Here is a 27,018-nt window from a genome sequence, read left to right on the forward strand (position 1 = left end):
TGATTCAAACTCAGTCAGGCTCCAGAAAAAAATGAAAAATAAATTCAGGTATAAACACAGTGGATTGAAAACATCTCTGCTGTATATCATTACTATCTTTTGCATCATGCGAAATGTATAACCCTATCAGCTGGTCCATCTGCACATAACCACAGGCTGTAGGTAGGGGTATGCCAAGAAAATCCCAGTCATTTCCACCAACTCCTCTTCATTTGGACTGCGCTGCTGTGAAAATGATTTTGCATGGCCATCAGAAGGGCTGTTGGACTGGTGCCACAATATCCAGCTTGTGCTTGCTGGTGAGGACAGACTGTGGAGCTGTGGCATGGTTGTAGCAACTGCTGGAGCTCCTTCCTGCTGAAAGCACTGCCCGTCCCACAGACCCATCCCCGCGGCAAGTGCCTTTGCCTGCCTTGTCCTCTGGATTGCATAATATTGGAGACAGCAAAATAAGAGGGAGAACTGAAGACCTGGGAGGTATCAGGGTTGTGAATACTGGGTGCCATTATCACTAGCACACGGTGGGTTTGAAAAGTAATGATGCTACATAATGAACCTGATGCTACATAATGAACCTATACAGATAACTTTCTGAAAGACATGCAGGTCAACAAGGGTTAGTGCTGTTTTCCATCAGTCTTATGTCTCCTGATAATATTGAAGATCAAATGTGCTCTTTTCTTTCACTTAGAAAGTTGGTTTTTTTTAAATCTTTTTTTTTTTTTTTAATTTCTTCTTGATCTTGTCATCCTCTCCTCCTTGCTACTGCTGGTTACCTGAGCCCTTTTTGAAACCTGAAGCTCCAGCAGTTGCAACACAGATACTGCAAAGCTGAGGATCCACAGATGGATAAAGCTGTGAACAGGATGTAGAAATGACTTCAGCAATCCCTTCTGGTCTGCGCTGAGAGAAGTGAAAATTTAAATACACTATAATTAGTTTATGTACAGTATATAATATAGGCATATAAAATGCCCACTTGTATTTTGATCAGTTGATAACAGTTGTGCTTTAAAAATATATAAGTAACATATGGTGATTACGGCAAAGTTGTTTAATGAAGCTTTAATTGAAGTGAGTTGCTGTACTGTGAGGAGAAAGGCTAACAAGCAAGATCAAATGAGCAGGAACAGAAACCAGTGTTCCTGGAGCTGAGGTCTGTATTTTACTAGCAAAGCTAGAGGCACTGGCAGCGTTTTGAAAGAGAGTTTTATTTTTCAAAGAAAAGTAAGTCTAAGGTTTTCAGCTTTTCAAGTAGATTTAAGCAAATGAAGAAACATGTCAGGTTTGACATCCTCGCTGCTGTCCCTTCAGACTTAATGAAGTGTCACTAGAGCCTACAAGATAAAGCAATATTTAATCCCATATCTGTAGCTTCCTCCCCTCGGACTAGGTTCTCAGCTGCCAAAACTGGCAGAGCCTCAGCCTATGGCACTACATCAACGTTCACCACTTGATGGTCTCGTCCTTTGAGATGTTGACTCAGATTGATTTTACTGAAATGCATTAGGTTGGTTTATTGCTCCTTTTTTTTTTCCTCACTCCTTTTGGCTCTGCAGGCTGTGAAGGAGCTATGCTACAGTACAGTGGATTTTACAGTACTCTGCCTAGTGTATCAACAACAGCACTGTCATTAAACTTTTTTCTTTCTTCTTTTTTTTTTTTAATATATAATCTCTGTGGCTGATGAGGATATGAGGAGAAAGGATCTTGTTAGCATTTGATCTTGTTAATCAAATCTATGATGATGTTAATAACACTGACTTTAAGAAAAAAAAAATCACACTGATAAAATTTGGCTTAGATGAAGAAATGTTGAAAGTAAAACAATTCATGGTCACTTTTCTGATTGCAACAGCAATTAGAGAGAGATAGAGACAGAGAGATTGAAAGAGAATCTCTGAAAGGAACTTGCTGCATAAAAAATCAGTGTAACCAGAGGCACATATGCTCTGCAATGCCTTCCCAAACACACTGAACAAGCACTCGAATCCATCACGTACCAAATAAGTCTGTTAACATTTTGACATGACCACAGTTCAGTCTGTGTAGCAGAAACAAATAAGTCATCCATTTGAGCATTTCCATTTCAGAGGAGGGAAAAGAGAACAATCATCACACTTTTTGTCTCAAGCTAAAGAAAAAATACTGTATAAAAGAACCCTCTATTTTAACATGAAGTTAATTCTCAGATAGACCCAGGACTACAGAATATTAACCTGAGCTGACAAATAAAAGAATAAATCTGCAAAGATAACAGTGTTCAATCACATATCTGATGTTTGCAGGTGTCAGGAAAATCAAGTTGTTTTTTTTTTCAAAAATAAAATAAAATAAAATAATTTATGGGACAGTACAGGCAAGATGTTATATTTGTTTAACAGTTATTCATGTTGTCCTAAGCTAATTCTCTAAGGAACACCGGCAAGGTAAACATCCTCAAGGAGATAATAGGAAGTTCAGCCTTTCATGATTTCCCTGTGAAAACTGAAGAGAAGTTTTTTCGCTTTTTTTCCACTGAATTTGAAATGAATTTCCTTCCAGAGAAGCCATTGAAGAGAGATCCCCATGGAGGAGGCAGAGATTTAGATGGGTGCGGACTGGTGGAAAGACCGTTCTTCCATTACCTTTTCCAAGAAGTTTGCCTTTTGGACTTGAATTTTTAAAAGTCAGGGAGACATTTTTTATTATTTTTTAATTATTATTATTTTATACCTCCATTGTGTTTCTTTTCACCTTGTCCACGGGTGTTGCTTGTATGCTTGTGGGTCTACCCATCTGTGTGTCTTACCTGCCCTGTATAACTTTGCAACCATTTGTCTGGTGTCTCTAGAAACTGTCAAAATGGAAAATCTTCAGTTTTACATTCCTACAAAGTTTTGCAAAACCTGTACCTTGGTAAAGGGGAAATACTATTAACACCTCCACCAAGGGAATAGCTACAGGATGAATTCATCCTGTTAGATGTGAAATAACCCACACAACAGAAGGCTTGTGAAAACTAGCTTTGGTAGTGCTGGTGCTGTCTGAGTTACTAAATTTTACAGTAAGCTTTGAAATGAGCCACCATTAATGCAACAGAGACTGTGAAACAAATGGACCAACGATGCACACCTGATTCTGCAATAGATGTGTCATGGTCGTGGTGCTGAGATAAAAGCCCAAGAGACTTTGTAGTGAAGACTGTGTCTTTTATTAGGCTGACCATATATTTTACAAACAAAAACAACAAATAGAGACTCTTTCAGGATCACATGCCCTTGGAGTGGCCAGGAAGAAGGGCTTATGTGCCTGAAAGCTTTCTGCCTCTTTCCCTCAGCTATTTCCATCACTCTAATAAAAGATATGTGCTCTCCTCACAGTGTGTGGTGACTGACATCATACTGATCTAAATTGGGAAATTAGGAGAAAGCTCCTGTAAAGTGAAGAAACAGCATCCAGATAGGGGAAAAAAATAAATATATATATATATAGTTATTTCAATACTGGGACATGAAAGTCTTACTTTCTTCTTATTTCTTTTTTCTTTTTTTTTTCTTTTTTTTTTTTAATGTATATATTTAAATCTCTGATGATGTTGTTAGGATCATAGGATGAGGAGGCCGCACTGACAGAGACAGATAGCTTTTGCCTACAAGAATACCTAGCTTTATGGCAGTAATTTGGGACAGGACAGGACAGGACAGGACAGGACAGGACAGGACAGGACAGGACAGGACAGAATAGAATAGAATAGAATAGAATAGAATAGAATAGAATAGAATAGAATAGAATAGAATAGAATAGAATAGAATAGAATAGTTCAGTTGGAACGGACCTACAAAAATCAAGTCCAACTGCCTGACCACTTCAGCGCTGACCAAAAAATTAAAGCATGTTATTATAGGAATTGTCCAAATTCCTCTTGAACGCTGACGTGCATGGGACATCAGCCACATCCCCAGGAAGCCTGTTCTAGTGGTTGACCACCCTCATAGTAAAGAAATTTACTATTATTGAGGCTGCTGTGATGAGGGGGAATTTTTCCCCCCTCATTTGCAAAAAGGCCTCAGCTTTCTGACGGAGCACACATGCAAATAAAAACTGTACCAATAAGGAGGTGGGTGTAGTGGTGATGTGTAGGTACCAAGAGATTATCCATTTAATAGAGCCAAACACCTGGCTATTTAATAGAGGTCAGCAGCTAAATCAGTTAGAAATGGCTTAGGCAGGCATGTGGAAGCAGTGCTGAATTAGAAATAAGTGAATCCTAGCTTTGGCCACAAATGTGTGGAAAATGAAACTAAATTAAGTTGCTTCAGCCCTTTCACTGGCACAAACTGATATAAATTGGTTTCATTAAAAAACCCTAACATATTTTAAGGCTGCAGTCCTAACCTATTACGCTTTGTGTGGTTGCCGAAAGCTAGTAGCTTAGTGGCATTTTATGTAGAAAATGAACAGGGGACAAATAGAATTTTATTGCTTTCTAAATGAAAAGGCTGGGAAGTTTCAGAATAAAATTGATTTTCACATCTGGAAAAGTTCGCCTTATCATTAGCTCCGCGCTTGCTCTCTCTCTTTCTATTCCATTTTTCACTCCATTGTTTTCCACTTATTTTGCAAGGCAGCCCTGTAATTTCCATTCTCACTCATTCATGTGCCCAAATTGTGTTTTCATTTTCTGAGTGCAACATTTGACAATGTTTGCACAGGGGCTGTTCAGCCGAACTGTTACTTGGATGGAGCGGGACAGGCACTGGCCTCTGCCTCATTTCACGCCTCTGGATGTAATACTTGCAACAGGTTTTGTTGGAAGATTTCCAAAAATCTCTATTTTGCAGTGGTAATTTGGCTCAAAATATTTAGAATAGCCTAACATTATTCCAAACTTTGTATTTTTTCTTTTCTGGTAAATTGGCAAATTCCAGTTTAGTAAGGAAAGGGCTAAGGGAGTGTGTGCTCCCTTCCAGTTATCACATAACTTGCAACGCTTTGTGCTTTGTGCCATATCATCATAGACTCATAGAATCATAGAATGGTTTAGGTTGGAAAGGACCTTAAGGATCACCTAATTCCAATCCCCTGCTATGGGAGGGTCATTGAAAGAAGACTTACAAAGGAAAAGAGCAACCTTTCCATCAGCTGCTGCTTCATCTTCTGTGCAGGGTCCAGGATGCTTGTCCCTGTGGATGATGTTTTCTCACCCAGAGACAATCCAAGTGTTTTTTGCTTGATGTGACCTGTACCTCTTTTAGCAACAAATGTAGTAATATATATTGCAGATATTATTGGCATGAGATTTGCAGATATAAGGACTGCTTCTCAGGGATTAAAACCCTCTCCCAGGGAGGTACACACTCTGGTGGCTCTGTGAGGTAGGATAGTTGGTGGTCCATGCAGAAATAGAAGGGCATGGACTGAAGACACATTTCAGCCAGCGTAGCTTGCTGAATAATAATAATAATAATAATAATAATAATAATAATAATAATAATAATAATAATAATAATAATAATAATAAAAATGAGAGGCATACCTGTGTATAATCTGGATACGGTGAGGACATCAATCCCCTGTGAATGTAGACTGCTGGTTGGAGAGCTCTGTGTACCCTGCTGAGCCATGCTGAGCTAGGTAGAGCTTGTTTTTTTTTACTAGTTTCCATGTCTTTTGGAAACTGGGGGAGAAAATCCTATGTTTGAAAGCAGAGCTCCATGTTGGGAAATAAATAAATAAATAAATAAAAATAAAAAATCACTCATAATGGCTCTCCTTGGCAACAGTCAAGCTCTCATTTCATCCCTGGGCATCATCCCTCTGTGTGAGACAGGTGGTGGGTTATGGAGAAGTTGTGTTTGCTGGAGTCTGTACTGCCCCTGCCCACGCTGCTAGCTCTGTGCCGCTTTCATTAATTGGCTTCTCATTAAACGGAGCACATTCTTCCCTTGACCACAATAAAACATTATTGCAGTGGTCAGCTGTGACTTTGGGCTAGTTATTACAGGGTATTCTTGGGTTTATTATGGCTTCCCAGCCAGTCTAGCACCAGTAAACTTCCATGCCTTCCCCTTCATTTTGGGTTGCTAAAGTCACATTAGGTAGACACAATTTTTCTAGCAAAGATATTCGTCCCAGAAGTTTTGTCTCCAGTGCTGTCAGCTGGTCATCTTTTACAAGCACTGAATGCAATTTAAAGTGAATAAATTCAGTAGGATGTTTTGCCAAGAATTACTCAGCTCTTCATGCCGAAATATTAATCGATAATACCTCTTTAAAACTTCTCCTCACTCCAATCATTTTTATGGTCCTGCAATTTACTGCGTGGAAGCAAGGTAGTTAAAGATAGAAAACATCTGTTAAGTGGCGTTACTATTAATATTTATCTGTCATTTACAGAGCTGCAAAAGGTGTGCACAGCACTTTCCCCTTGGTCAGCACGCCAGACAAGGCAGCCACTTTCCTAAGGACTGCAGTTGTGAATAGGTACAGGACAAAGAGACACTGTAGTAAGAGAAATGCCTTCAAATGGTCCCATGAATCTTTCTGCCAAGGATGCCCTGTACTTCCTGATTAGCCGCAAGGGGCTTTTGAAATGAAAAGGGAAGGAGCGTGCCTGAATTTGCAGGAAGACAGCACTAGACGTCAAACCCTAAGCAAGGAAGATTAATTTAGAAATAGAAAATAAAATAAAGTGATGTACAGGTGTGTGCAGGACACATTGTTCTGAATTAGATCTCGGCTATATATATATTTTTTTTTCATTTTGTTTTGCTTTGTTTTCCCTCTGAAGCTTTCCAGGATTTAATTTATTATTCTCAATTTGCTCTGGAGCAAATCCAAAATATTTATGGTTTTGTTTTTTTTTTTGGCTTCCTGTAATGAATATGCCTATTTTGGAAAATAAATAAATAAATAAATAAAATATTTCTCACACCAATATTCTCAACAGCCTCACACCTAGCAAAATCTATTAGATGTCTGTAGGTGATCTAGGGTCCAGTCATTACTTCTCATTCCTCTGTATTCCAAGGGAAGTCTAATCAATAGAGCTGTTGGTTACTCTAGGGTCAGCTTTTGGCAAGGAGTTGAGTATTCATTGATGATGGTTTTGTACCTGAATCTCCTATAGCCTGAGTGTTACGCTGCTTCAAAGCATCAGAGGAAGGCAAAGCAGCTCTCCCTGAATAGCTGCAAGCCTGCTGCTGAGAAACTTGCTGGGAGCCTTCAACTTGGGGCTGGACTTGGGGACTGAGATATTCTTGTGGGCTGTTTGCCTACAGCATATTCCTCGAGGGTGTTTGTCTGTCTGTGACACCACCTAGATGCTTGAGCTGTGGAGCAATTCACCGGACAATTACAAACACTTCAAGGGAACATAAAACGTGATGATGAGTATGCACTGAAGGAGCACGAGGAGGAGAGACAGAGGCTGTATTTGTGAAGATGTAGAGCATGGTGGTTTATTTTGCTAGGTCACACTGAGGAAGGTGCTCTTTGTTGGCCTGTGTGTAGAGTCAGTGTTCCACAACAACGTTGTCTACCAAATCTCGTGAACTTGACCTTAATAAATTAGGAAACTGCACACAATATTTGCTCCCACATCCTGCTCCGTAATTGAGATAATTGTGCTCGGTCATGAAAGAAGTATGTGAATCAGCATGTAGGCAATTCTAATAAGGGAGTGAGTTTGGAGAAAAAGCATTGTTCAGGCTTCACTAGTTTTCAGACATTGAAAATAGCACAAATATGCTTTTATAACTGAGGTTCCAAATACTGGTAATTACACTGATTATGCAGAGGATGTCTTGTTTTCATCTTTTATAAATCCTTTATTCCCCAACCATTGTAAGTGGACTAGGTTTTGCGTTTCTCTGATTAAAAATATATGAACAGAATCTCATTAGTTTCTATCTATTAACAGCAGGAGGAAAGCAATGTCAGAGCATTTGTGCTTGACTGGGGAAATCATGGTATCATGTGCTGAATGAAGGTATAGTAGTATCCAGTGTCCAAAAACTGAAAATGAAGGCTTGAAAAATAGGTACCACCGTAGAAATACTGGTCGGTCTTGGTCTTCCCAGGCTGTGTTTGATGAGCTTGTATGGGGTCTAGTGATGTTCTACCTTCTCCAAAACTTCGAACTGTGTTGGAAGTCTTGACAGAGATTTCATTCATGGGGGGATTTTAGACAAGATAATCTCTCTATCTCCCTCTATCTTTCTTCTATGTTTTATAACTTAAGAGGTTGTGTTTAGTATTGTTATTATTATTAATAATTAATTTATTTATTTATGTTCCAAATATGTTGTATATTCTAGCCCTACTTATGTTTGAGAGATATTTGCAGGTACTTTGCTTACATCCACATTGCTCTGAATTTGTTCTTTTTCAAGATCTGGAACATTATAAAAAATATGAAAGGTGCAAGGAAAGAATCTAATGGTCTCCTTCTGTCACACTGGGTAAATTGCTGTCCCATACCAGGCAATAAGAGGAGCATTTGCAGGACACTCTTTAGTCACAGTTGCAGCTGGGTTTAAGAATGAGGAGCAATACTGTATTTGCACTCTTCTCTGGTTTGGCAGGTCTCATTGCTGCTGCTTGCACAGTTCATTTGCGTTAATGCTGGAATAAAAGCTAATTTCTCCTGGGAGAAGACAAATTCATGAACAGCAGGTCCTTATCTCTTGGGAAGATCACTGAAGGGACAAACGCTTGAATGTCAGAGCCTGAAGGAAAAGTCTTTAAACCTAGAATTGTATTCCTGGGTTGTTTGGTACCAGCTGGGCATACTGAGATTTACTATGGCTGTAGTGAAGTCCTGGGTTTAAAGGATATTTCTAGAGCAAGCTGAAAACATCAAGAGCATCTCAGGCAGGGAGGACACAAGATAAGGACAAACAGTTGAAGCAAATGTCGAGTGCACGCTCTGGTAGAGAAACACTAAGAGGAGGATGCAAGCAGATCTGGGGACCCCTGAATTGAAGAAAACAAATTTTATTTTTTTCTGCCCATGTGAGCACAAGGTGTGAGCTTCTTCCTTTGGATACACATGGGACATCACCTCCCAGCTTCACCTCTCACCAGCTTCTGCAAATGCAGCCCGTGAAGGAGCTGCCATTTGCCTGCACAACGTGAACAGCCTTAAATTACTTTGTAAAGGGCCTTAAAGTGCAGTGTACTTCTGTGGCTCTGAAATCCTGAAGAGAATGTAAGAAAGTGGATTTCTGTGAGTAAATTGTGAATGAGTAGTTTTCTCTGAACGGTTGTTTAATTGAGCTGCAGCTGGAGCTGATTATGTTTGTTTTTCCTTCAGTGTCTCTCATTTCCTTTCGTTTCCGTTAATTCCTGCTTTCATTGGGTAACTGTTGCTGTACAAAATTTAAAAAGCAGTAAAAAAAAATGAAAGAAGAAAACAAGAAAGAAAAAAAAAAGTGCATATTTTGGGAGCTTTTTATGACAGTTGTTCCTGAAGACACCTGTAAACTATTGAGCTGAATTGGGCTGCAGCTGCTGCTGACAGTGTGGGGTGTGAAGGAGAAGGGGTGTGACTCATTTTCCTGGTTGTTCTACCACCCTCTCTTTAAGTTGCACCATGGGTGCTATATTGCTTCTTTAGTTGGGTCTTTGGGTTGAGAAAGTTCTAGATTGATGTTGTTTTTGAGGGGAAACATTGCTTCCCACCTCAATTTGGGAAGAGACAGGCCACTGTTAGAGATGGAGGTTGTGTGTTATGGCATCTAAGGTGGCATCTATGGCATCATTGCTGTGTATGAGAAGCTGACCTGCCTGAGAAGGCAACACATAAATAGGTAACAAACTCTATCTTATCTTTCCCATCATGTGAGCACTAAGTGAAGATGGTCAAGGTGTATTTATCAATGGGCAGGACCTTGGCATTTGTTTTCCTGCCCTGTGGACCATCTTCACTGCTCTGCTTATGTTACAGAACAGATGCTAGAGAAAGATTAATCTAGGCTAGAACTAGGCTAAAAGCCCTAGCATAGGGCTGCTATGTTAAATTTGTGAAATGTTACTCTCCCGAGGAAGCTTAATAGCAAAACAGAGGACAATGGGGTTTTCTGCAGGACTCCATGTCTTATTTTTGAAAATTAAGTTACTTTGCTTTTCCAACCCCCTGTCCTTTTTTTTTTTTTGATTCCATGTCATACCCAAGGGAATACTCTTTGATTGTATATGACTTTCAAAGCTCCATCTTCTGTAAGTATAGTTCTTTCAGTAAAGACAGGGAGAGAAAAATCCTCCAGAGGACTTCAGAAGGATGGCAAAATCAAAATCTTGGTTGTTCTGAGGGAGGAAAAAAAAAAGGGGGGGAGAAAGAAAAAGATATTCACGTGCTTCTGGTCACTGATTCCTATATGGACTGCATAAGGTTTTTTTTTTTCTTTTTCTTTTTTTTCTCTGGAAAACGAAAGCTCCTTGCTCATTTATTGTATGCCACCTCTCTCCTCCACCGCAAAACCATTTCTCCTTGGCATCCCTCAACTTCTGAGTGCCACAGACAACTAGCAGTCTGCATCTTGTGCTGTTTAAAAATTATTATGCAGAGACTAAGATGGAGGTCTCCTCTATTTTCTTCTGTGCAGGGTGATTCATTTACCATCATAAAAATGTTTTTTCTTCACCTCCAGTAAAAATGTCTTATACGTCTTGCTCTCTTCTGAATTCCCTTTCTTTGGACGTCAGGTTTTGTCAGCCTGGGGCATCCTCCTTAACACGGCAAAAAATACCCTGTGGCTGAATTCCCAAGATCACCTCTGTGAAAGATAGTTATGCAGCCATTCTTTGTGTTAAGTATTTCTTCTATCAACAGCTGTTTCTCAACCACTTCAGTGTCACTAAATGTACCTGAACACATAAAACCAAAATGAGCCCAGTTTTCCCTTGAGTTTATGTCAATCCTATTTTTCTCAGTCATGCAACACTAAACAGATAACCGGGGTTTACAGTATGTCACCATGTCACAGCACCACATGGTAGCATGACAGCCTTGTGAAAAGATATCCTGTTTTAGCATTGCAACTGTGACTGCCTGCCATGTCTTTGAGGCGACCCTTGATAGCACACACATTCACTAAGAGGTGTCTGCGCAACAAGGTGGTAGCCTGGTCTTGGCCAGAGTTCTAGAAAGAAACTGGAGGAGAAGCAATTTAGGACCAAGTCACTTTAAATTACCCTTGATCAAATTTCTGTTCTTTGGGACTGCATTATATTGTGGTTTCCCACATAGCTTTTCTAAAGCTCTTGTTACAAATGGAACTTTCCCCCAGCGGCCAATGCTTTTAGAAAGCAGAGTTCCTTGGGGCATCATCCCTTTCCTTCCTCCAATTTGTAGTTGCACAACATGTGTGGTACTTTAATAGCACTGAATTAATAATTGTGGGTCCGTATCAAAACACTTTATTTTCCCCCAGTAATTGTGCCTAAGCGCTTATATGTGTAATAGAATAATGCTTCCTTACTTGGGTTTTAAGGGAAAATTCTGCCTTAAGGATGGATTCCCTGCTAGTCTACTTCCTGTGGAGTATCACCAACTCTTTGCATGGAATTAAAAGTCAAGGCAGAATTAGCCTTCAAATTCACAGCACCCAGACCATCCAGCCTTCAGTTGTTGATTATCCCATCCACATGGTGCAAGTATGTTCTCTGGGAGTATAACACGGACCATATTTTTTTGCAACCCTTTATTAAAACATCACCTACGAGCTATCACTCCAGTGCAAAGTCTCAACTAATTGGCAACTAGACAAAAAAAAGCCTGCTTTGTACTGCTCCTTGGGGACCCAGAAATTGAAAGGGTTAATTTGTGCTTTCTGTCTGAGCTAGAGGAAAATCTTGTTTAGCTTTCTTTATGAGTGAGAAGCCAGTGCATCAATCCATGGCACCTCCTAGTCTGCTTGACATCCTGCTTTTTGTAACGAATACATTTCCTGCATTGCTGCATGCTTCTCCCAGTGTAGATATCTATGATTAATATGCCTTGTCTTTTATAAACAAACCTAATGCAAAGCCAATAATGTGAGTCTCATTTCTTTACTGCCAGCCCACAGCTCAGCTTTGTTTGAATATATATGTAAAGGAAGAAAAATGAATGTTCACTCAAGCTTGGGAGCTGGAGCCATAACAAATTTATGGGATGAAAAATGCACATCAATGTGAGGCAAATACAGCCTGGGAAGGTCTGTGCTGTGCTCCCCCCTGTATTTTACTTTTTTATACTAAGAAAACTGTGCTGTGCACCCAGCCAACAGATGTCATGCCATGCAAGCATACTGCAACATGCCGAAGTACCTGGTAAGCTTTTATCACTGACTGGATTCAATTATAGTATCAGAAATGATGAAAGCAGCAGTAACTGCTGTGATCACGTCAACTGGACATCAGCCAGTGGATTTCACCCAGATCAGGTTTCTCTTGAACTAATTTACTTCAGAAGAAGAGGTAGAGGGAGGAATTGCAATTTTGAATCTTTAATCACGAAAGGGCCGACCACAACTTTCATCCTGTTGCTCCCTTCAGTGCTCAACATTCACATTAGATTTGAAATGTGAAGTTATCCATCTCAGGGTTCAACCATGGGATTTTACTTTTCACTTACATGCTCAATCAAAGGCCTTATTAACAAAGTCAGGTTCCCCAAGCAGCTGTGTCCTGGGGCCAAAGCAGACCTCAGTTTCTCTTTGATGAGGAAAATTGATGCAACTTCCAAATTTCCAGAACCTGCCCTAAGAGACCAGATGTGTTGGTCTTTTTTTTTTTTTTTTTATGGTTGGTTGGTTGTATGCTTGCTTGCTTTTTCATCTTTTCCTTTTTCCCTTTCTCCTTTCCCCTTCCCCTTTTGTTTCTTTCTTTCAACCTCTGTCTTGCAGTTACACTGCAGAGTTTTTCTGTACTCCTTCCTGTTTGTCAAAACTTTTCATGGTTTGGATGTGGATCTGTGGATCTCAGCACTGAAATAACAAATGCTACTATCAAAATATTTTCATTCCTACTTCAGCATCTTACATTCCAGCCTTCATGTCCTTATGGCAGCTCCTGTTGACCTGATCATTCATTCTGACCCCTAAGCATTTATAGAGTCACCCAGGCAAAAATCACCATCTTTACCCATCTTATTGGTATGGCCTGAATTTTGTATTCATTTGTGTGGGTTTCCATTTGGCCCTGTTGAATACTTTCATCTTGTAGAGATCTCCTGAACCTTCTGTAAGAGGGATCTTGCAAGGAGTCAAGTCCAACAGGATAGATTTGTATCTTACTAACAGAAATACCCAATGGGGGAAATACGTCTGTAGAAAACATACAGACTCTCTCTCTTTCGGAGTATTTCCCTAGTTACTTGAACAACCTGAGACTGCTGTGTTTGGGCAGCCTTTGATTCCTATCATATGCACGTTGCACCAGTTCAGACATTCATTTTATAATAATACAGATTAGCCTCACCACACAACATAGTACTGTGTCCTCAACAAAAGGGACATCACATTCAAAGATCTGTTTTTCCAAAAACCGGTAATGACTGGCATTGATTTATATTAATTTTCTTTAATTCTTTATTAATGGAGTCCTATATCAGTTACTCTATTATTTTGACTAAGATCAATGTTAGAGTGGCAAGCCTGTAATTACCTGGGTCATCCCTTTTATGATCTGACTACATCATCTGGATTCTTCCCAAAGAATGAACAAAAATTGTATTGCATGCTCTCCCTTTTTTTTTTTAGCTGTATTATTGCTACTCTTCCAATTTTACTTGCAATATTTGAATTTAGTTTAAGATGCATTTTCCTTTTATTATATCTTGAAAATCCCTCTTTATTGTCCTACTATTACTAGTCAGAGGTTTTCGTGATATGCTTTAGAGCTCTGCAGACTAATTTGCTTCATTTTCTATACTCTGATTAATATTCATTCCTGTTTTCAAAATACCTGAGGAATTTCACTGACAAAACTGTGCAGAAAAGAGAGGCATGGAAAATCAGTCCTTTTCAGGCAAAGGGTTCCAACTAGCAATTTGATATAAAAATGTGATTCAGTTACGATTTAGGTTCCTAGACAAGGATATAGAACTCTTCAGTTTCTTGTAGGGCCACAAGTTGATTACAGAATCAAAAAATGTTTTCCACTTCTTATATTCTGGAACAAATTTCGCTGCTCAGGGAAGAATTATTTATTTCAGTGGCCTTCTCATTCAGTAGATAATGGTTTAAAAGCAAAACTGAATAGAGAGTATTGTCAGTGTGGAAATAATTCTTTTACCATGGAGAACTTTCCACTCTTGATGAGATTTTGAAATTCATATTCCTTGTAATTTACATAGTAGGAAATAAGTAGAGACAATAATTGAGTTACCCAAGTGAACGCACGGTAAATTTTTTTTGCAGAGCTGGGAGTGGAAACCTGACTTCTCCATGTCCAGAAGGCTATATTTCTTGCTGAGGAGAAAAAAAAAAAAAAAAGATGAAATAGATGCTTACACACTTTTCATGTCTTTCAGTTCTATTTAGCAAACAATTTGGGTAGGAAATATATATATATATATATAAAATGTGTGTGACACTTTTGGAGACAATATTTATGAATTAGAGTAGGTCATGATGAGTATGCAGGAGATTATCTTGAAGGGTTTGCTAATGACTTTAAGTTTCCAATAATTTGGAGTGGTTATTTTGAAACTGTTAGAAAAATATGTTGAGTCTCCTAAATTCCATTACGGTGAATGAAAATAAGCTTCGATAGAGAGAAAGAATGGAAACAGAAAGTAGCTTATGTCCAAAATGGACAATTCCTGATCTAGTGGAAGGTATGGGTTGGAATTAGATGATCTTCAATGTTCCTTCCAACTAAAACCATTCTCTGACAGGAATGTTGAAGATAAGGAAGAAACTGAAATTTCTAAAACACATTGCTTATTATATGTTTCCATTTCATTTCCAAAGTGCCATTTTTCAAAAGCTTCTTGTCAGGAAGAGCTCCTATTATTTAAATAAAAATGCTGTTGCATGGATACTAGGGCAGAAAAGTATTTTATATTAAACATTTTTGCTATGGGAATTGGAAAACACATTGATTTGTGTGACATTATGTCCTAGACTTCTTGCAAGCATCTTCTTGCAACAATGAAGGTTTTTTTAAGGTTTTCTTCTGTAGGAGGAAGGCCTTTGTGGATGAGCTAGTGAAGGACACTTCAGGGAGAACTAACAGCAGTTGACTTCACACATTTAGTTTGAGGCATGTAAATTAGGGCTCAAATCTTTGTGGTATCAAATGACCTACTGGAGCAATAATTCTTCTTTTTTGGCTGTGACAGAGTCTTGGTGAAGGTCCAGCTAAGATGCTTAAGGTTGATTGCTGAGGTTGAAAGGTGTGAGTGGCTTTTTACTCAAGGGAGGCCTAATGAGCAGCATGGAAGAGTGCATGGAAATTAGGGTAGCAGCTGGCAGAAGGGATGCTCATCCTATAAAGTAGTAACAGAATGAAGCAAAGGAGGTCCACAATTAAATGAGACATCGTCAGCATTTACTAATTCTCTGTGCTCACCTGACATTTTCAGCACACAAGAAGAAGGAATTTTGCCTGGGCATTCTGAGGTAGGTCTTCTTCTGAGAAGTCAGGAACGTGAAAAGTTGAGAGTTGGAGAAGTGGTTGCAATGGCCATAATGGGATAAGAGGGTTATTTATCCAACCTTTCCTGATAGATCAAGTGCTCAAAGATTTTTGTCATTGTTATATCTCTCCCCAGACTACTCCTAGTTTATATCTACAGTTTTTAAAGTGCAATGCCAAAAATGAATGTATCACTTTACTTCATCAACAGTGAGTTTGCTTGAAAAATCTGTTCTGAGTTACTGATAATATTTCCATCAAAACATTCCAAAATAAGATTTATTTTTCTTGTACAACATTACATCATTGATTTGTAAGGAGCTTGAGGTTCCCTTTCAGCATCAGATTCTTTTCTAATATCTTGACAAGCAGTCAAACAAGCTTGTATTTGTGCATTTAACTTCTTCATTGAGGGCATAGAAAACTGCATGATTCTATATTAAATTTCTTCCTCCCAATTTCACACATCTCTCCAAATTTCGTTTCAAGATCATTTTAGATTCCTGTACATTTAGATGCTTTTACATTTACTCAAGCGTGCTATCATTCACAAGCATTTAGGCATACTTTTTTTTTTCTTATTATTAAAACAAGTCAGTGCTTGCATTTTGAATGGAATTGGACTTAAGAAACATCACTGATAGATATCATTTAAGATCCTCTTTTAGTCAGACACTAAGAAGCCTTTGACAATTACTCTTCAAAAGTGATTTTCCAATCAGTCCTATCTTAATTGGAATTAGACCTTCATAACCTCACTGTGGAAAAAACCTTTTTCTAGCATCAGTTTTATAGCATCTTCTCTTACCTCCTTTCTCACCTGGCCTCTCAGTAAGTTAGAAATTAAACTTGATTACTTTTGAATTATTTCCTCTTTCTGTATTACGTATTCATTTTATTTATTTCTCTTTAGGAAGATCATTACCTCCTGGATATTTTCAAATAGCTGCTTAATAATTTCTTCTAGCATCTGCCCACAAGTTGAAGTTAGGCCGACTAGTCTGTAATTTCCCAGCCGCCAACTCTGTTTTCCATAGGCGGGTTCTATATTTGTCCCTCTTCAGCCCTCTGGTACTTCTGAATCCTCCACAAGCTCTTGAAGATAATCAGTAATGACTCAGTTTGCTTCAGCTAGTTTCCTGCAAAATCTTCAAGGCCCAACTGAATCAAATGTCTCTGCCATCACAAAATACTTTAAAACCATTCTTCCTGTGAATCAACTTCAATCCAGTCTTCAGTTTTAAGATAAACTCAGTCAGCATCTAGTTGCAGGTTATCGTCTTTGCCAAGAGAAGCAAAACTTTTCCAGGATACTTCGTCCTTCTCTCCATCTTTCTGTATTAATTCTCCTTTTTTCAGTATTTTACTTCTGATTTATAAAAACTTTATTTTCCTTCTAAAAGCTGAAATGCATGAGTCACTGCCTCTTGACTCTCTTTGGGATACAGAGGGCTTCACTGGGACTCCTCTGTAATGCTTCTTCCACAACCCATAGCAATAAACAAGGGAGTGACAAAGTGGCCTCATCTCTATTGTGTGGCTGCAATTGCTCATGGTGTCACACAGCAAACCATACCAGTGAAGCAATACAGATGATTTTAAACAAATAAATGAACAACAAAAAAAAATCCTCGCTGCCCTTGTGTAATTTCATAAATTATTCCAAAGCACGTGTAGGTGAATCCTTCCAAAGCACGGTGGGGTGAATCTACCAGGTGCCTCAAGGAGACGTAACATTTTCCCAAATCTCATAATTCCTCCTCTTCTGTGAAGGCTCAGGTGTTTACCAAGTGCTGCAATGAGGATATTCAGCTCACTAACCTAGCAGAGAAATAAAAATCAAGAAATAATTTACATTTTCTTCAGCACTAGTGACTTCAGATAGCTCTTAGAAAAGACAACCCAGCAGTAGACCTGGCACATGAGAGCACATTGGTTGGTTAAGGAAGGACTAGGGTTTAGGAGTGAGACTCCTCTTTCCAAAGTGATGTATTTTTTTGCATCTGCTCAACCAAGTTACACAGCTTCATCCTGAGGAGAGAATAATTTCGTTAAGTGTCATGGCAGAGATGGACCTCTGGGAACCTCTTACACTTGCTTTGCAGCCAGATAAAACATCTTCTGACCATCACTCTGGGGGCTTCTTCCTGCAGACTTTACTAGGCTTTGGATCAGCCCCAGGGAATACAGCAGTCAGAGTTTCCTAACCTTCTGCAGTCTTAATTTCCATGTAATGCTCCAGCTGTAGTTTTGCCTTGCGCATAATGTCTGGAAACAGCAATAATAATGATAGAAAGGGCTATGCAAAGCATCTGAAAAGGAAGCTCATTCACTTGTTTGCATGCCCGCCCCCCAAGCCCCATTTATTCCTTTAAATAATATAGATTACATTCAATGCTAAGAAGCAAGTCTATGATTTTCGGAAGTGCTGAGCTCCCATTGTCTTCAGTGGGCGTCGTGGCTGCTCAGCATTTCTGAAAACCAGACTCATAATGATCAGCATGTTGAGAAAATACTTAACAGCTAAATCTTTCCTGTCCCCTCCTTTCCATCCCCAAGCCAAGAGACGGCTTCTCCCTATCCCACAACCTGCTCCCTGTAGTATGACCATCCTCATCCCTCTGTCCCACCGCTCTCAATTCCCTTTCACCTAATGTCTTGAAGGTCATGGTCTTCACCTGGAGCCCATTTGGTGGGATTCATCTGATTAGCTGCGGATGTCTGCCATGTGGGTGTCTGCATCTGGGCAAGTTGCCCTAGACTCCATTTGTAGTCAATGCAGAGTGAGTCAGCAGAGTCAATGGAGCTTGGGGCGTGATTTCACATCCCAAAATAAGCATCTACATTTGGTCAGATGACTCACACTCAGAACACCATTGACTATATTTACTATACCTCCAGCATCTTCAATGGGAATCCAGACAAGGAGCTCAGGTGGGACAGCTGTATCAGGACCTCAAAGTGAGATGAAATGAATCCCATCCCTTTTGTGAACTAGTAGAGCAGCTCGCTGCATATATCACATTCACCTCCATCTTTAAGAACTCTTTCTGTCTCAGTGCCTACAGGGAATGAATCAAGTAATAAAGGGTAGTGAAGTGGAAATATGATGGTAGGTCATAACAGAAAGTCAGCCCAAACCTTAGGTTGGATAAATTGGAGCAGTTTTATTGATTCCTCTGGAATCTCTCTCCTATAACAATTTAGCTTAATAGAATTAAAAAAAGAAAAAAGAAACAAAAGCTAAGTATGCCCATGAACTGTCAAGGCGTATTATCTTTCTGTGTGAATTTATGGTTCACCATATTTTCCTTCCAATTTCGGTATTACTGCATAGATTAGAAGGCTTTCCCCAGTGGTAGGCAGTTCCTGCTCGTGAGCCCTTGCTGTTTGCTCTGAAATACTCCAGCAACTCACTGATTTCAGATCATAAGGACTGGTGGGAAACTTCTGGGATCCCTTTCAGACTACAGGCAGGGTGTGATCTCTAGCAATGTGAGATCACATGTCAACTATCCTCCCCCTCCTCTCCAATGCAAACTCATCTTTATTAGTGGTGTGCCCCACCTAGAGATTTTAAATATTGGTTACTTCTGGTTTCTGTGATAATTTAGGAACTAGACAGTATCCTGTGGGCTAACTCTCAAACTTTTGAATGAACAAATTAACGATCAACCTACAGCCTGAATATTACCCCAAAACAAAGTGACTTTACCTGGCGAATCCCAGAAACTCCAGATGCAGGCAAAAATCCTTGTCAATGCAGCTTAGCCATGTACAGAACAGCACAGCAGGAAGAGCAAGCAGACTTATGAAATAGATACATAAGAATCAGTGTGGAACACAGCAAAATAGAGAGTAATAATAATAAATTGAATTTAATTAGTTCTCCTCTGGTCTTCATTATTGCTATCTCCATCTTTTCCTTTTCCAGTTCATCAGGCATAAGCACAGATGCTATTGCTACTTTCTACATATTTAAAAGACAGAGCCCACCCCCTCCTCAGCCTTAAACATTTCCTCCTAACTCCCTCATTCATTACACCATCCACTTTAAAATTGCCCCTCTGTGTTATAAAACCCACCATAAAGGGAGACCAGCCTCAGCCACAATATTCCACTCTCTCTCTCTTTCATTATTAGCAGTCATTTCCTGGAGTATTTCTGCTGTCGGTGAGTCTTCCCTACAGCTCTGACTTTATCCTTGTGCTGCATTTGTTCTGACTCATTTCAAACATCAGCTGAAAACAGCTCATCTCTCCCTGGCTTCTGCCTGTTAATTTCTCCTTTCCCCTGTTATTATTTAACTGTAATGGTATTTTTTAACCCTAAATTGTTTTTGTGGGCATAGTTAGTGTGAAGAGTTTTTCATAAAGTGAAGTATCGCAGCAGGTAGACAATTTGTCATGTAATACAACAGCTAATGAGCATTTTAGATGTGGTTGGTCTGAGTCACTGAAAACAGACTGTGTTACTAAACCTCTCTTTTTATTAAGATTAAACAACACATTTGTTTACTCTGATGGAGAAAATGCAAAGCAACCAAACTGTCTCCTTGTCTTTCTTCCTCTTGTCTGTGCATGTAGATTTGTGAGTGTATTGCACCTACTGATGCACACAAATCATTGAACAATATAAAAATCTTCCATAATGAAGCCCTGAGATCCGTTGCCAGTGAAGGTTGTAGTGTCACTCAGGGACTCGTTGACAAGCTTTAAGGCAAGAGATGGATTCTCAAGAGCGAAAGAACTAACATCTATCAGGCATAATTGAGCAAATTAATAGCTTTGTGAAGTCTCTTCTTTGGTTAGCATCCCATGAAATGACAATAGATGTGGCAGGGTTTCACTTATAGCTTCTGCTTGATTTTTTTTTCCTTCTCACTGGTGTCTTGTGCACAACGTGTAAAGGGGCTTCCTCTACAAAATCAGCAGCAATTTTGGGATTGAAACAAAGATGTGAAAGGTGAAGATTGAAAAGTGCTCACCTTCCCTTCTGGTACTGCCTTTGAAAGAAGATTTCTTCGCATTTGGACATTGGTTTTGTTCCAGGTATTGTCTTGCTCACAGGAGGAATCAACAGGGAGCTGGCGATAGGATCTGGAAGCCCTGGCTTCTCCCCCCCCCATCTTTAATTAGGCACTTTATGGCCCTTTTCTTTCCACTTCTCAGCTATTCCTGGACAGCAATAGTTGTACTGCTACACTTAGTGCAGACAGAAGACACTTCATTTTTTCCTTGAAATGGGATCTCTTCTCTTTGCTTGCTGCTAAGGGAAGAAAATCTTCGGAAGAGAGGGAAGAGAGTTCTTCCACCAGAAGAGCTAGCAAAGAGGTGCTCTACATCCCCATTACTAGAAGAAGAAAAAAGGCAGTTTGGGCCAGCATCAGGACGGGCAGTTCTCCATATTTCTGACAACTCATTACTCTTGTTATGTTTATGCTCTGAAGTGTAAACATGATAGTAAATTGTCAGCATCAGTGTCTTTACAAAGGACAGAAACCATTCAAGATACAGGCAGCATGAAGATGCTGCAGTAAGCAGGATAAGGTCATTGCTATTTAGAGCAAAGCAGTACTCACAGTCCTCACCAGACTGAGTGTTATAAGTAAGCAAAGTGAGAAAGTGGAGCCTGAACACAGATCCAGAGACACTAATCCCAAGTGTGGCACAGCATCCTGCCATACTGCCTTGCACATACCTTAAGCTGTTCTGCTTTTTTTCCAAAACAGAGAGCTATCCTAACCATTTGATTTAGCACATTGAATCTGTCTCCTTAAAGCTTTTTCTTCAGCTTTAAAATAAAATTTGCTTATCTTTTCCACACGCTATTAAGTTTTTCAACATTATATTTCCTAAATGACAGCACTGTTCCAGTATTCATCTCGTTACACCATTTACAGAGTAAACTGAGGTTGTGTTATTTGCTTTTACTTTTCTACTTTTTTAAATTTCACAGGTCTTCCAGGTCTATTAAAAATAAACATAAGTGGGTCAGTCTTCTTCTAAGAACATTGCTTTTTGTGGAACTTGCCTGATTTTCTCTTTGAGGACTTTCTTTGGGGGAAAAAATAGAAAAAGAAAAAAAAAAGGAAACAAAAATAATCTAAATTTCTTACTGTTTTCCCAACTGAACCAAGTATTTCTCATGTTTCTCACATATTAATGTTTTTGATCTGTGTACACTATATATCTTGTTAAATGTACTTAGTTTCTAGTTATAAGGACAGATAAAATATTCAGTCAGGGATTCAGGGACGTGTCGTCTTTGTGCACGGTGGGCTTTCTGTGCAATTGAGCTCTTCTGAGGATAGAAGATGGTTCATCCTCTAGTTTTTCTAGATGCTTTCATTTTTGGTTTGTTTGTTATTGTTGTTGTTTTTCTCCATCTCATATTTATTATTTATGGATGCATTTATTTATTTATCCTCTGGAGGAGTGAAAGTGTTGAAAATAAGACAGTTTAAAAAAAAATAAAAAATGAAACTTTGCTTGAGTCCCCAGAGTTTGTCTTGTTGAGAGAAAAGAGACGGCTGATACTTAGTCCCTACAGCCAGCATTATTTATTCATTATTTAAGAACATAGATGCATCAATTTATATCTTCACACCCATCAGTTTGTTCCTTCCCACACCACTTCCCACTCTGGCTGTTCCAGGGCTTCACAACTCTTATGTTGACAGCCTTCTCCTCATTTCCAGTCTGCATGTCTTTATGGCCAGTTTACAAGCATTTGTCCTTGTGACAACTTTTCCAGTTAGTTTAGCTATCTTGTCTTCCTCCCTTCTGTTTGCTTTCCTGCTTTACTTATAGAGTTTGGTCATGTCCCTCCTTAGCTTCATTCTTGTAGTCTAAACCAACAACGGGTAGCATACACATGCACATAAAATGAGACACTCCACCTTCAAAACATCTTTCATGGGATTTGAATTTGGTTTTGGTAAAATAATGACCAAAGTCAAAATCTCCCAAACCAGCCCTAATAAGTCACAGGATAAGTCAAGACATCAGAAGCAGTGGCCACTTCCAAAGAGTTCATTGGAATATTTTATTCTGACACCAGCGTAAATTTGTTGAGGTCCTTTGTGGAAAATGTCACTAACCTGTGGTAAAATGAGCAAGCAACATGGTTGGTTTCACAAGGTTAAACCATACAGCAGGCTATCAAGCAGGGTCTGGCTCCTTCCTCCTTGCTTACAGGATATATTACGAGAATTTAGGACCTGGCACAGGCATCAAAGAGGGTGGTGGTCCAGAACTTTTTTATCTTTTGCCCTCATCCTCTATGGTCTGCTCCTCCATCATCATGGGCTTGGCTCCTGTGTTGGAAAATTGCTTTAGAACAGCTACAGGGCTAATCCAGGCACTGGCTGGACCAGAGTTAGGGCACATTGGTCCTGCAAAATATCTTATTTCATGCATTTCTTTTGCTAAGGACTGCTCCAGAGCAGATAAAGTCACCCCTTCCGGAAGAAAGAAAGTGCTCATTTTTTTGCATAGGTGTCAGAGTTGTGCTCCTGTTGTTCAAAGACAAGATGGTATTTGCATTTCACTTCTTACAGCAGCCCCAGGGCAGGTGATATTCTAGACCAGCCTGGCCTTCCTAGTATGACTAATGTCACACTTATGCACTGTCTGTAAATTGGAGCTAATCTGTAGGCCATCGTTTTCCCTGAAACCCGATTTTTTTTCTCTGTGCACTCAGCTTTCCTTCCAGCTTGCTTTTGGCAAAGTTAGAGTGCATGAAAAAGATCTGCCAATTACATCCGCACTGTCTGCTGTTTGGGGGGCAAACAAGTCTTATGCACAATGATTCAGACACCTGCTTGCATGTTTTTTTTTACCAACTTCTGAATTCTCTGCATTGCTCTGTCAGTTTAAGGAAAAGCTGAAAGTCCTGAGTGAGGATTGTGGTCCAATGCAATGTGTGTTTGGTCTGTATTTAAGGGTGAGAACTTCCCTCTACCAAAGGGCCAGGAACATTTTTAGTACTCTTAGTTTTGTCCTCATGAGGAAATGTCACTGGTTTGATGTCGAGAATATTGGTCACTAAAAGAGATGTGTAGTCCCAAAATTAGATTTTATTTAGATATATTATCCTTGAATCTGAATCATAGGGAAAAAGAAAAAAAAAATAAATATAATAATTTTCATCATTTTCATTTGTTTTAAGTTCAATTTTTGCTTTTGGCCTTTGGAAACAGTATGCTGAATCCACACTGTTCTCAGTAGTTAAGGAAGGTGATAGCCAGGAATCTAACAAGACCTCCTAAGTCAACGTGGTTTCCTTTGATATCAGAGCTTCTAGCAAACTTTTCCATGTCCCACTTTACTTTTAACATAAAATATCTCTCTGACCTGCTTTGGGAAGCAGCCCCTGGTGTAATCCACAGCCCTACTCTCTGTACAGAGCAGATGAGAGCAAACGATCACCTTGAAGCCCACCAGTGTCTCTGTGGGTAGGGACCGGTTGCTTCTGGTCTGGGAGGAAGCCCTGCATGATGGGAGGACTGAAATATGGGGATGTGCCCTAAGATGATGGTCACTGCCCTTATAGTGCTGACACTGCTGAAACAACACAACAGAGCCATGTTTTGTCACACCTATATTCGTCCTTCCCTTAGCAGATTTCCTTTGTCAAGGTAGAAGCAGTCACCTGGCATGAGCTGTATAAATGGCAGAGAAATTCCCCATCAGCTATTTTTGGGCAAAATCAATTCTCTATATTCAAGAAGCTCTGAGCTTGCTAAGCTCCCTACCTTTTAACTGCAAATTGCTCTAAATATTTTCCCCTTATCATCAATACAGCACAGGGAAGTAAATCCAGCTTGAGGCCGAGCTGGTCAATTTTCAGGCCAGTTTAAGCCAGCTGTTTTATTCATTTATTTTTACCTATATGTGCAAAACCCTCCCTCTCTTGATGTCATGGAGAGCTGTCTAGCCCACAAAGGGCCAAAACCAATGAACTGGAGAACATTTATACCACTTGCTGTATTCACAGGGAGGGAGGGATGCTGGCATCCTTGCTAGCTGCTCCAGTTGGTGGCAATTTAAAAGCAGCGAGCCATCTACTGTCCCCAGAGACAAGGTCAGGAGCAAGATATTTGGGGTTCAAGTCAAAGCGAGTAGAGATAAACAAGGGCAAAAAGTGACCCCAACAAATGTTGTAATCACTGGGTATAATTTTAACATCCACTTTGACCAAACTGCACCAGATTTCTTCCAGGAGGAGTACGTCTCCTGGGGAATGGTTGTGGGAGAGTAAAACACCAGTAATTGCTGTTGCCAAGTCCATCAAGCAGGCCTTGTATGAACAGGAGCGTTATTGCTTGGCATTGTACAAGACACAAAATGGCTTGCCTTCAAACTGCTATTGTAATTTTCATCAAAGCCGTGCTTCTGACTCAACACACTGTGCTTAATACAATTTATGACAATATTTCTCCCTCAATAGCTTTTTGTAGAGTGTGTACAACCTATTCTGCAGGCTGCTGGTTTTCTTACTTAGCATCTATTTTACGGTCTGCATTTTAAACTCCTTTAAGTGCAGGCAGTTGAGGAACAGGTTTCTGGGAGAGAGAGGTATCAACTAGTCAATCCCAATTCCCTCGTGCAGTGTCTGTGTGCTCTTTATAGGCCAGTATCTTCTTCCCCAGAGACTGCAGCATTTCAGGAGTAGACAGAACAATCCCAGTCTACGTAAATCACTTAAAATTATAATGTGCTGTGAGATACTTCCATATATAAGATGCAGTATTGATATTGATATGACAGTAACTTTTAGCTGAGATCACAGACCTCTCATACTAGGCATTACCCAAATCCATAGGGAGAATTTGTTCCTGCTTCAGAAAGCTTGCATTGTAAATAGCTCTGTGAGATAAAGGATGGAGGAACAAACAGAGGAAGCCACAGAAGATACATCCACGTTGTCAAATAACTCCCACATCTTTGTCCCCTAATCATCCACATTGGCACAGGATTAGTATTTATGCACACTTTTTTTTTTTTTTTTTTTTTTTTTTTTTTTTTTTTTTTTTTTGCGTGAACCAAGAGCTCATTCCAAAACGAAACCTAGATGTTTTGGGGGATGATCCACCTCTATCTGGATGGAAACAGACCAAATCAAGTTCCTGGCACTATCCAACATTCCACCAGACTTGCCCCGTCAGCTTCTTATGTCAAGGTACATAATCCATCACCATATGGCTATGCTGTAAAAAGCCACCCAGATGAAGAGCAGCAAATTTATCAAGTGTTTCTGGCTGCTTTGATGTGAAAATAAATGACTGAATAAATAAATAAACGCACACAAAACTTCCTAATTATGTCTAAGAGCTACAGAGGCACCTTACAGAGGTAGGTCCAGAGCCGTTTGCGATGATCTGTAGACACTACTGGCCCATTTCAAATGGGCCAGACCAGTACAGGGTTATATGGCTAATCTGTACCATTTAGTTGAAATCACAGAATAAACATTTTTATTTTTTTTTTAGCAATGTAAATATAACCATGATATAATCCTGTAGCAGAATGGGTTATTAACATTCCCCATACCAGCCATGTCCTCCTCCCTACTCCAGCTTTCTTGCCATTGAGCCCAGCTTGGGGAAAGGGACTGAAGGGCAGGTGTAGGTCTGATGCCTTCCCAAGGGGTGATCGTGACATGAAGAACCTGACCTGGCAGGAATTAACAGGATTAGCACTGGAGGAGGAAGCCAGCTGCACCGATGGCAGCCTGACAATGCAACATGTGCAGCAAAAGTCAACTGTCAGAGCACATCTTCAGATATTTGATGGACTCTAACTTGTGCATAATTGATTACTTTCAGGGCTCAAAAGCTATGTTTTGATTATGACCTTAGTACGGATTCAGATTAGTAAAATCAACAAATGACTTGTGCAGGTGGACTCCAGAGGCCATGTGAGAGAAACACGCCTGAATCCCGTGGCTCGAAGCATCAGCCAAGTCCTCAGCATGGCCCATGCAGCCAGGGCATGGTGCTTAGCTGAGGTGACAGCAACAGTAGGAGCATGAAAATTCTGAATTAAAAAGGATTCTGTCACAAAAATTCGGTTATGCTTTTCTACATCACATATATGCTCCCAGCCCCAAGGCTGTGTACTGAGTGCGTTAAGGGTGAGATACCCTCTCCTGGATGGTCTTCTGCAAAGCCTAGGAGTCACTTAAATCCTCCCAAATCCTCCCAAATCTCTCTTTTGGGAACTTTAAGTGATGCACTGGCTTCTTCTAACCCTCTGGAACCAGCAGCTTGCTGTAGATCTTGGCTGAAGTCATTAAAGGCTTTAGGGGGTATTCTGTGGTGAGATGATCTGCACCGTGTGAGGTCTTTCCTTGAAGTGTTGAAATGCTGGAACAGGCTGCACCAGCAAAAGATAAAATTTAGTC

General features: G+C 39.8%; 1 protein-coding gene and 1 long non-coding RNA gene across 5 annotated transcripts in view; one reads left to right on the forward strand and one right to left on the reverse strand.

The window, feature by feature from the left end:
• TSNARE1 (t-SNARE domain containing 1) overlaps positions 1–27,018 on the forward strand; it is a 448,956-nt gene that overhangs the window by 309,557 nt on the left and 112,381 nt on the right. The window lies entirely within an intron of this gene.
• On the reverse strand, positions 16,237–18,252 carry LOC106016107 (uncharacterized). Its single transcript, XR_011807321.1, has 2 exons — positions 18,199–18,252; positions 16,237–17,430 (listed from the first exon to the last, which is right to left on the reverse strand). It is a non-coding gene; the product is annotated as an uncharacterized lncRNA (long non-coding RNA).

The sequence above is a fragment of the Anas platyrhynchos genome, chromosome 2 (genome assembly GCF_047663525.1).
Source record: "Anas platyrhynchos isolate ZD024472 breed Pekin duck chromosome 2, IASCAAS_PekinDuck_T2T, whole genome shotgun sequence".
Classification (NCBI taxonomy): domain Eukaryota; kingdom Metazoa; phylum Chordata; class Aves; order Anseriformes; family Anatidae; genus Anas; species Anas platyrhynchos.